The sequence below is a fragment of the Antechinus flavipes genome, chromosome 2, assembly GCF_016432865.1.
Source record: "Antechinus flavipes isolate AdamAnt ecotype Samford, QLD, Australia chromosome 2, AdamAnt_v2, whole genome shotgun sequence".
NCBI classification, from domain to species: Eukaryota; Metazoa; Chordata; class Mammalia; order Dasyuromorphia; family Dasyuridae; genus Antechinus; species Antechinus flavipes.
In genome coordinates this window covers 602,462,964-602,475,232 of record NC_067399.1, presented here as the reverse complement: position 1 = coordinate 602,475,232, position 12,269 = coordinate 602,462,964, and the positions used below count along the sequence as shown (strand labels likewise).

Below are 12,269 nucleotides of genomic sequence, written 5' to 3'. Positions count from 1 at the left end.
TGGAATCCAGTTGGTCAGGACCTAGAAACGACATCAATTACCTGGAGTAAATCTATATAAGGACCACCAGGAGTGGTTGAAATTGTGGCACATGAGCATATTGAGGAGGAACTAGGAATCCTTTGCTTAGAGAAGACTTACGTTAGACATGTTGAAAATCATAAGATTGTTAAGTTTTGTCCATGTCAAAAAGAGATTTTTGAGTCATAGTCTCAAAGTTAGGAGGAACTTTGGAAATAATTTAGTCCAACTCCTCACTTTATAAATGAAATTATTGGTGCAAGATCTCACAGGACATTTTATAAACATCCATTAAGCATCTACTATGTGTTCATCTTGGGCATAGACAGAAAAGGAAAAAAAAATCTCAAGGAGCTCACAGTTTAATGGGAGAGACAACATGCAAATATCTATGTCCAAACAATGTAATAATCTGATAAATAAGAGATTTAGGAAGGCATATTTAATAAAATTGGGACCCATGAATAGAAACAATAGGAAGGCATATTTGGGATTATCACAAGGAAAAGGGTTATAACAATTTGATCAGCTTAAAAACTGAATAGGTTTTTTTTGAGAGAGAAGAAATGAGAAAGCTCTTTTCATTGTAGGTCTTCAAATAAAGACTTGTTGATCATTTGTCAGTGAAGTGTAGATAAGATTAATGATTTGGATAGATTTTGGCGTAGATGATCTCTGGAATCCATTCCAATTCTTCAGTTCTATGATTCTTTGAAAATCTGCCAAGGTTCATAATCAAGTATATTGCGGAATCGTTTGCCTGCTGTAATGGGCCTTGCACAAGAGATGGAAGCAATCATAAGGGCACTGCTAGTACTTTTTCATTTAGTCCTTATTGGGGGCGTAAATGGCTCTCAGCTGAAAAGTAAGGAGGGGAAGACAATTTGGTTTTGAGACACCTTGCTTGTTGCCTTGTATCAGTGATTCATGGGCGACATAGTCCACTGCAAAGAGCAGACAGCTGGGGAGGGGGCTGGCTGTGCTAAATGGGGCTGCCACTTCAGGGCTGTCAAGAATCAGCTTGGATGATGCTGACTTCTACCTGATCTTGGGAATCTTTGAATGAGCATCTGCAATCCTGTAAGCCTCGAGCGCATATATACTTTTATCATCTTATAATTCCTACCAAAACACTAATTAATTGGTCTGTCAGGCTCATACAGGGGATGAGATCTCAGGGGCAGAGACCAGGTATGAAACTGTTTTGTTAGTTCAGAAATCAAGAGGGCTTTGGTGTGATGATGGTAGTGAAGAAGGAAAAGGAAGGGGAAGATTGAGAGGGAAAATGTTGCGAGAATGGCTAAGACTTGACAATTGGCTGGATGTTGAATTGACTGGGTCAAAGAGATCTTAATATTACTGGTCATAAACAGAAATAAAGAAGTATGTTTCAGGAGAAACTCTGAATTATTTTGTTTTTATGAGTTTAGCTATATAATCTCTAACATTTCTTCTAACTTTCAAATATTCTCTGACACAATATTGATTAAAATATGACATATAAAATCTAATCCTTGAACCATATCCTTCCATATTCACCCAATTAGAAACATTTATAAGCATGCTGCTAGGGTTTCTAAGATAAAAAATGAAACAATCCTTGTTTATGAGGTGTTGATATCTATCAAGAGAAACAAGTGCATACATTTTATACATATATGCTATATGTAGAGGGATAAATAGGATATAAATGCAAAGTAGTTAATCTGGTAGAGTCCTGATATAGTTATAACTGAAGAAAAAAATTTTGAGCAAAACAGGAATAATAAATGGACTCCCCAGTCAATGCAAAGACCCTCAATACAGAATGAGATATTTTTATTTATTAAAAACAATTAATCAAATGAGACCAATTAATCAAAAGAAATCAATTGAGCAGGATACAAATTGGGTAATCTGATTTCTAATTGGAAGAAAGATTAAGGATTTTCCAAGTTAGGAGAGAGAAAATGAACAAATGCAAGTCCCTGAAATCAGAAAAAGAGGTATCCTACTCCCTCCAAGTATCTGTGTTCAAAGGAATATGGAACAATAACTGATTGACCAATATAAAGCCTGTATTTTTTAGATAATACATATGGATTTCTTAAGATTGTAATTGTGAGAAAATTATACATCAGTCTTTGTAGACTTGATGGGATTTCTGGTTAGTATAACCTAAGACTTTAGTTAAATGTTTCTAAGCAACAGGTAGAGGTAGTCCAGCTTCCCAGCCATAGAGGGTTGGATCAAACAATACAATAAAGTTTTCTCACACTTTCCATAATTGAATAAAGTTTTCTCACAAGTGAGAAATTGGACTAGACCCATAATTGAATAGACAGAAAACTGAGTTAGTTCCAGAACTGGAAAGAAAATAGGAGTCAGTGTGATTCACTCAATTTCTATAGGGGATAGATTAGGTGCTACTTGAAGAATCTGAGGAATTCTGTGACAGAGAGGCAAGAGGATCCATTGTTAAAACTATAGCTTAAAGATGTCATAAAAAGGAAAAAAGGACCTATTGTAAAACAAACCCCAAATATGATTCATAATTTTCTCATTTGTAATAAAAGCCTATGTAATAAACATTCTATGTGTTTGATGAATGAAGAATGGTTGATAGAATAGTATTGAAATCCATCTGTGACTTTCTTCCTCCAGCACATACTGGTTGTGTGATCCTGAACAAATTGGTTTAGCCTCTCTTAAAGCTCAGACAAGATTGTAAATTCAAAAGCAGTTACTAAACTGAATTGATAGGGGGAGTTTCTCCATGTGAAATTATTTCTTCATCAGTGAAATTATAGGTTCAGACTGCCCTCCCCCACTCCTATCCCAAATAATAATGTAATAAATTTCATGCTAGATAGCTAGTGATCTATAAAGAGCATCAGCAAGCAGTGGGGTACTAATAGCAGAAAATGTTGCACTTGCTGATAAACACAGTCTCTATTGGTTATTTTTGCTTAACCATGTTCCTTTTTTCTTAAGTAGAGTTTGATTCTGGTGGGGGTTGAATGATGGGGTAGAAGAATATATCCAGAAATGCCTGTGATGTAAAAGCAAAATGCAACCATAAACTTTTTTAAAAAAATTAGTGAAAGTCCTTAAGCTTATTTTAAAATTAGATTTCAATAATTAAGATTTCATGGCTCAATAGTACATTGAGTACCTCCCTTACATTTTAAAGATGAAGATTGCTTGCGTTACTACTTTTTTTTTTTAATCAATTTCTATTTGGTAATTTCAGGTCATGGTATCAGGAGAGATGCTTGGTTATCTTCTCCAGAGATATATATATATATATATATATATATATATATATATATATATATATATACATATATATATATGTATATATATATATACACACACACACATATATATATATGAATATATAATAATAATATATTAATATATATATTAATTAAGATAATATATATTAACAATTTTTACATTTTGGGGTTAAGAATATCATATGGGCTTGGATAAAGACACAGAAAAAATGTGTTTGGGTTTGTTTGGTTGTGTTTTTTGGTTTATGTAATGGGGAGGATTGGTCAGTTAGGGCTTAGTCCTGAGAATGTGCTCAGATTTTTTCCTTTCTGGGGAATTATACAAAGCATTCTCAGTGTTTACTGCCAAATTCTAATCCAATTTGTAGAAGCATGGGGTGCTTTCTTTTGGTCACAAATGTCAGAGAGACTGGAACTATAAGGTAATAAAGAGTTTTCTACTTTTCCAAGGAACTAGGATGATTGATGTTTCAGTAGGTGCTGAACTGGAACTGAGTTTGGGTACAAAAAGTTTGGTATGTTACTCCCTGAGGCAAGACCTACTTTGGACTGCTGCATGAGGCAGGGGCACTCTGTATTTCCTATCTGATTGCCATGTGACCATAAGTGGATGGCACCTGTTTTTTTTTGGGGGGGTTGGGGATACTTATTCTCTAGATCTTGGATGAACAAAAATTAAGTCAATTAAGTTATGACCTTTGAATCTTCAAAAGGTTGGAAAAGCCATCAGGGATTAGACACTGTAGCAGAGTTATCCAAAGGTGACAACAATGGCCAATGACAGACTCTAGGATGGTGACAGCTTCAAGAATATGATGGAGAGAAGGATTAACTATGGATTCTAGAAAGGTGGATTCTCAGAATCTGGAAGAGAGCTATAAGGAGAGAGAAGGGAGAAATGAACTCTTTAGGTCAAAAGTTTATTTTATTTTTCTTAAATTATTTTCAAAATACATGCAAAGATAGTTTTCATCCTTCACTCTTGCAGAAATCTATCTACCAAAAATTTCTCCCCTTTTATCTTACCTTCCTTCCCTAGACTGCAAGCAATGCAATACATGATAAACATGTGCAATTGTATTATATATATTTCTATATTTATCATGGTGTAGAAGAAAAATCAGATCAAAAAGAAAAAAATGAGAAAGAAAAAAAGTAAATAGGCAACAACAAAAATGACGAAAACACTATGTTGTGATCTACATTCAGTCCCCACAGTTCTCTTTTTGGACTCCCCATCACAAGTCTATTGGAATTGTAGGCCAACAATTTAAAAGTATTTCTTGGCCATGTGTGGTTTCTGCACACATGTTGGATTGCCTTTGTATTATAAGTATTCTTGCTATTTTTTTTTTTTTTGGTAAATGATCTTTTGTAAAAGCTAATTGATATTGATTGGTTGATTGATATTGGTGAGCTTCCTAAATGAAGTGGGTTTGTGAGTGAAACTGCAACCCCCAAATTTTAGTTTTAAAACCCTGAAGGGAGCAGTAGTACTTTCCTCCCTGGGATCTTAATCTGCCAGTGCAATGCCATTTAGATGAGTGGACACAATGGTAAGAGAGAGAAAGGGCTACATCTGCTTATTGTTTATATATATTGATTTCCTTCTACACTGTTATATGGTAAATATTTTAACACATGACATCATTTTTATATGTATTTGATTACTTGATGATGACCTGCCTTGTATGATTGTATGGAATAAAATGTTGCCATTCTTATATCTGATTGTTCCTTAACCATAAAGATTAATTTCTAAGGAGTATATAATGAGCAAGCCTACCTGAAAATGTGGACATTAACTCAAAAAGCATAACTTTTGTTCAGAAGACATTCCAAACTCCTAAGGTGGACCAAGATTAGGAAAAGGAAGCAATAGTGACCACTAGGAAGATATTTATCTCTTTACTCTTACCCTATGGGTTTTGGTATCTTTCATAGTCTTCAAAGGTGTCTGTTAAAAATTAAACCTGAAATATTTATTTTCCTGTTGACATTGGCATTGACCCACAAATACAAGATGCCGCAATACATTTATAAACCAGTCCAAAACAATGAGTATGGCTCAAATTGACTCATGGACTTAGATGACTCTGAAATCTATGTTCCAAATGAGTTCCAAATGAGCCTCTTCCGATTCTCCAGTACCAAGGTCCTCCAAAAGGTCTGCCTTGAAGAATGGGCTGGTTGTGTAACTTTTGATTTATTGGGGAGAGGAAAACCAGAATTTGGATGCTTATTTGCTGAAAGCCCAATGTGGTAAAGTGGGAAATTGATTGACTATTGGACTGGAACAGCATGATGGTGGTTGTTTTAAAAAATTTGTCTTTTCAGCATTTTGGCGAGTTACCATCTCCAAAAGTAATTTGTGTTTCAGTAAAAAAAAGGGATTTGAGTGAATAAAGCTTACTATTCAGTGTCTAGCTCATTTTGTTTGATTTGAACAGTAGTCAGAGAGACCAGTGCGTACTTGACATTTCTTCTAAAGAAGTGTCTAAAGTTCTGCCAATCCAGGCCCCATTAGGGGAGTAAGTAAAATAAAATAAAATAAAATTTTAAAAAATCTTTTTCTCTCTGTTCACCAGCAGCAACCACCAGTTACTTTGAACAAACTTAGCAGTCAGAGTAACAAAAATTCTAGGTTCTGTTCTTTTGTCTTCCATTCCTATGTTTAAGGAAGAGAAATTCATATGAAATGTTATCTTTATACTGTTTATAAAAAAAGCCCTACAAAATCTGGATTTCCCACAAAATCTCCCAGTTTCTATTTATAGAGTTTCCAAAAGTACTGTACTTTTTGGATGGACCAACTTTATTTCAAAATGCTTATCAAGGATCAGAGAGTCCTCACATATTTCCAGGCTATTGGTTAGTACAATGGTGCTTAAGGCATGGTCTACAGAGGCAATGAGGCATAGTAGGAGTCCAGAGCTCTTCTAAACACAAGGCGGCCACTAACTAGCTGTGTTATTTCATTTCTTAATCTTTCTGGGTTAGTTACCTTACTCGTAAAGTGAGGTATTTGAACCAGATGAGCCCAAAGGTCCTGTCTAGTTCAATTATCTTTGCTTCTAGGATCTCATATGTCTTTCATGCTGTTGATAAGATAGTTTGTATTTATATTTTTGCTGTAGAGTTCTGGTGTCCAACTTAAACTCTCAAGACCTTCATTAACTCCTTTGTAAAATAATGGGATTGGACAGGATGATCTCTAAGGTCCCTTAAATCTATGATCTTGGCTCTACTACTAACTAGATGTTTGATCTCAACTACTTCTTCTCTCTGGACCTCAGTTTCCTCATCTGTAAAATGAATGATTGAGTACATGCTCTGCAAGGCCCCTTCTACTCTCTATCTATAAGGAAGAATTGACTTATTGAGTTCATATGAAGTTAAATGGCTTATCCAAAATCCTTGGAGCTTCCCAAGCTGCTGAAGCAGTCCACAAACTTGAAGAAAGTTAAGAAACACTCACAATGAGGATTCATATACATTGATCTATAGCCTTCTTCCAAACAAACTTAAAGTCTGAAGTTGCTAGTTGGAACAGCGGTTGGTTTATTCCTTAAAATATAATTCACATTTGTGTCATGCTTTATTGTTAAACTACTTTCCTCACAGTGTTTTGACATATGGACCAATAGGTTGAGCAATTAATTCAATTCAAGCAAGTATTTATTAGATAGCTATTATATGCCAGCCACTGTGCTAAGTGCCAGGGTATAAGGACAAAAACAAAATCTGACATTGCCCTCAAGACATTGCCATTTTATTGGAGGGAAGGTTAAATAACTTGTCTATATTCCCACAATTGATAAGTTTCCTCTCCCCCTGGGACTTGAACTTCAGTCTTCTAAGGTCACAATCAGTGATCTTGTCACTAAAACACAGGGTTCTTTTGAGAGCAATTCTAAAAATCTAAAAAAGCCATAACCTCAGAACAGATTCAGCTCTAGTTCTACATCATAATTATTTGATAGGTGAATGCTGAATCTCTTAAAGTTCTTTGAGTAAACAGTTGCCTTTTATAGATGATTAAAAACACTGCTGCTACATCATTAATTAAGTTTTGAAGCTAACTATTCTACTGCAGTAATTGAGTATTTTTAGCAAGATTTTCCATGGTCTCTGTGTTTGTTACCAAAGAAATGAGTTATGGATACATCAATATGTAGTGGTCATTTTTATTGCTTTATGGGACTTCAGTCTTCTCATGGAAATTCATGTAGGACCAAAACAAGCCATTTTTAAAAGCACCAGCAGTCACACAAGACTTCTGAAGAGGGAAAATGTGATGGCTAGCTCTGATTTTTAAATCTTAGGTAAGGAAATGGGGATAGTAAATGCATGGACAAGCCCCCAGACTTCCCGAACAGCCTCACAAAGAAAATAGCTGGCGACATAGAAACAGATGTAAATAAAATATGCCGTGAAGAAAATGAGCTTCAAAATCGGAGCAAGCTCTCTGAAAGTTACAATGTGGGCTGCAAAAATAGAGCTCATATTTCAGCCTCTGAAGTTTGACATGCCCTGTGACCATCACTGCACGCAGGCAGGCAGGCAGCCAGGCAGGCTGTAACTTCACTCTCTGTAAAGTCAGTCTCTCAAAAGGAGAAAGAGCTCTGTTCTCCAGCGAGGTAGCATTTGGTGCTGCTTTCTTCTTGGCTGCCTTTCTTGGAAATGGTGGGAGGCCTTCCCCTATCAGAGGTATCAGCAAAGACAGGACATAGAGCAGCTAAAACTTTAAGTTGGTCCCCATGTACAACTTGAGCCAGATCCAAGTCATGAGCTATAAATGTACAGACTGAAAACTGTAATTTGGGACAATTTTCACATGTAAAAATATATAATAGAAGTATCTTAAAACAAGAGTATTTAAGTAGGATCCATGAATGCCCAAGGAAATCAAAAAATAGATTTCATGAGTGCCTGAACTTGGATGGCAAATAAAACAAAATACTTTAAAATTCCTTTTATCTTAACTCCAATCTAATTGGTTTCCTTTTAAATCTTTTGTATTTTATTTTAGACTTTTAGAAACATCCTTCTGAGGAATCCATAGCCTTTCTAGACTACCAAATAGGCCCATGGCACAAAAACCATGAACCCCTGAATTTTAGAGTTCATCTTGCTCACCCAATTCCTTCATTTTGCAGAGAGAAAAGTACATGAGGTCATGGAAAGGATATTGCAAAGTCTAACTTCAGAAGACCTAGATTCAAATATCAGTTATGTCATTAACTAGCTCTATGCCTTGGTCAAAGAATTCAACTCTCTGAACATCAGAGGGAAAGATGGCCTGGTAATTTAACAACAAAGGAGAGACTCTTACAGAAAATACCTCTTAGAGAAAACTATAATTTCATTGTATTTTCATGTCCTGTAATTGTTAGCATTTTAGAGATTTCCTTAGAAAAAAGGGAAAAACAACTGAACTATGGAGGGAGGAGATAAAATGATCACTCTAAAGGAGCAGAGCTTTGAACTGTGAGTAAAATTAAGATAGCACAAGGAAAGAAGCCAAGTGAAAAGGGATGGGCTTGGATTGGTTTACCAAAGAAATTAGAATCCTCTTGGACTGATGGAAAAACTGAAGCTAGCCTCAGGGTAGTTGCTTTAACTGGAGAACATGTTTGAAAAAGACACATCAATTTCTCAGTGTGGTTGATTAAGATCTAGTGAAATGTGAAAGCATACAATGGTACAGTTAGAAGAGACTCTAGAAATAATCTACAATAGTCCAACTGTTTTAAAAATTATAATAATAGCTAATATTTATATAGTACCTATTAGATATTTTATAATTATTATCTCATTTGATCCTCTGAACAAGTCTTTTTTTTTCTTTATTATAGCCTTTCATTTACAAGATATATGCATGGATAATTTTTCAGCACTGATAATTGCAAAATCCTTTGTTCCAATTTTTCCCCTCCTTCCTCCCACCCCCTCCCCAAGATGGCAGGTAGACCAATACATATTAAATATGTTAAAGTATATGTTAAATACTACATATATATAATATGCATACATACACATACATACATATACATACTGTTATTTTGCTGCACAAGAAGAATCAGACTTTGAAATAATGTACAATTAACCTGTGAAGGAAATCAAAAATGCAAGTGGACAAAAACAGAGGAATTTTCCTTCTCATTTCCCAGAGTTCTTTCGCTGGTTGTAGCTGGTTCTATTCATTATTGAACAAATGGAACTGATTTAGTTCATCTCATTACTCTGAACAAGTCTTGAAAGTAAGTGCTATTGTTTCCCCATTTTACAACTGAGGAAACTAAGGCAAACAGATTAAATGATGTGCCCAGGATGACACAGCTAGAAAGTGTCTGAGGTTGGATTTGAACTCAGTTTTCCTGTTTTCAGGTCTAGGGCTCTATCTATTGTACACCTAGCTATGTAGGTGTTACAACTAATGGCTAGAAAAAGAATGTTGCCAGTTTTTCTACAACACTCATTTTACAGATAGGAACACTGAAACAAACAGAGATTAAGTGACTTTCCTGTGATCCATCATCCAAGGGTAGAGTTTAACTTAGATTTTTCTGATGCTAGGACCAATATCTTTATCCACTTCATCAACTGGCTAATTTTTATTTTGAATGCTGAATAACCTCTATGGTAGATTTCAGAAGCGGGGTAAACAAGGATTTCTTCTTTGCTTGGTCATTTGAAACCATGACTTGATCAGAGTTGGGGACTTGAGCATATATGGAAGAGGGTCTCCTGCAGATGGGACAGAGAGACTTAGTCATTACAAAGGACTGGTGGCAAAAGCACAAGAGCAGGTTATAAACTACTTTCCCTCATGGGTTAATTGTCGAGTGACATTTTGTAATTTTTAAAGTGTGGTAAGGAAGGCAGAATTCAAACTAATGTGGGCTGCTGTTGTTCTTATAACATTTTATGGGTTAGCTAGGATATATGATACAAGCAGCTTGCATGATGGTCATTGAAAAGAGTGCCCAATAGATATAGATCATTGTACTTGATAGTGAGGAAGATAGAAATTTTAGGTAAGATATGAATTCTACCCTCTTAGAGTTTATACTGCAAAGGACACATCACCTCCAATAAACATGCTACAAAGTATTTTGTAATAATTACATGAGATACAAATTGCTTTGTGAGGTTCAGGGATGGACAAATGGGAAAGATGTTACCAACTGTGGCAATCAGAGATAAGCTACCACAGTGGAGATGACATTTGATTTGATCTTCACAAACCATATACCTTGGAAGTCAGTGAGAAAAGAGAGTAGAATGACTTCACAAGTACAGCATGAGAAGAAATGTGGAGATGGGAAAAGCCAGAGGGCATGGCTTAACAAGACCAAAACCCCATCTCCACTCCCATTCACTAAGACAGTAACATCTGTAACTGTTTTTTTAAATAAAATTCCTTAAGACTCACAAAGGATTTTACATAAAATATCTCATTTGAATCTTTGAGATAGATCCTACAAATATGATTATCACTATTCTACAAAAGAAGAAATTGAGTCTCAGATATTAAGTGATTGCTTCTGTTTATGTAGTTGATCATTGTCAAAGATGGGATTTGAACGTTCGTCTGCCAGATGTCCAGTCCAGAATACTTCACAGCAAGTTCCACTGCCTTCTTTTTGTTTAAACAGATGAAGAATGAAATGAGCAGGAGAACGGTTTATATGACGACAACCCTATTAAAATAAACAACTTTGAAAGAACTGTAAGAATTCTGATCGTGATTCCAAAAGACTGTGATGAAACGTGCTATCCATTATGGAGAGGTGACAGATTTAAAGTGCAGAATGACACACATATTTTTGGGTGCAGCTGCTGAGGGAATTTATTTTGCTTGACTTTGTATATTTGTTAATAAGAAATTTGGTTTTTTTCCTCCTAATGAATGGGGAATGCAGAGAGAAAATAGCTTTCTGTTAATTTTCAAAAATGGAAAAGGAAGGGGTGCTACAGATATGGAAAATTGTCTGTTCTTTTAGATGTACTGTATTATTACTGTAATATTAGTTTTACTTAACTATTTTAATTTGTTGAGACCTCACAAGAAGTAGGAATAATCTGTAAATGTAATGTAAAAACAAAACACATAGACAAAAATATTTTTTAAAAGAAAGAAATAAAGAAATTGGATTCAGGCCACTTTGGTTTCAGATTTGAAAACTTCTGAGAAAGTTGGTTAAATGAGGCTCATTATTGATGACATTATTAATCTATATTAAATAACAACAAAGTGGTCAGTATCAAAAATAATAGAGAAAAACTATTTTGAAAACAAAATAATCATCTGTATCACAGAGACACCAGAAATCAATTATTTCAATTAGATAATCATTGATTCCCCCAGTGCTAAGGAAAGATCAATGTTCAATTAGATGATACGAATTCAAATCTATCCTCTGATTCTCTCTACCTATGCTACTTTGGGCCTGGTTTTAGATATATGATTTTTATGACTATGATATATGTATGTTTGGCTTTGGGGAATTTCTAAACAAAATTCATTAAGCCAAAAGCATAATTAATTAGGCATATGCTCATGCCACAAATTAAAATATTCTAGTGCTTATGAGTTGTAGATAACACATGTGACTAGCTCTCAAGAGATCCTCAGAATATTCTTAGCTTGGAAACCATGCTTTGTCATCTCTGTTTTGAGAAGGATGAAATAAACTATTTAATTTCTGAAACTTTAACTTAGGATAATCACCCATTAAATAGGTGTGTTACAAGCAAAGGGCATGTTTCAGCCTGATGAAAATTTTTCATCTTGTAGTTTGTAATTTCCCTGACATGCTCAACACTGGATGAGAAATAAAAGTAAATGAATTCTCTAAGCACTTACAGTACAGAGATAGGAGTTTCATCTAGTTCAGCTTTGGATTTGGGAAAGAGCATTGGATTTTGAGATCATCAACCTATTAGTGGGAAAGTTGTTAAAAG

General features: G+C 35.0%; 1 long non-coding RNA gene across 1 annotated transcript in view; it reads left to right on the top strand.

Annotated features, from left to right (window-relative positions):
- LOC127551655 (uncharacterized) overlaps positions 1 to 11,032 on the top strand; it is a 102,763-nt gene extending 91,731 nt beyond the window's left edge. The window contains exon 4 of the long non-coding RNA XR_007951147.1: positions 10,862 to 11,032. This is a non-coding gene — a long non-coding RNA (uncharacterized LOC127551655). The remainder of the gene's footprint in view (positions 1 to 10,861) is intronic.
- The last annotated feature ends 1,237 nt before the right edge of the window (positions 11,033 to 12,269 follow it).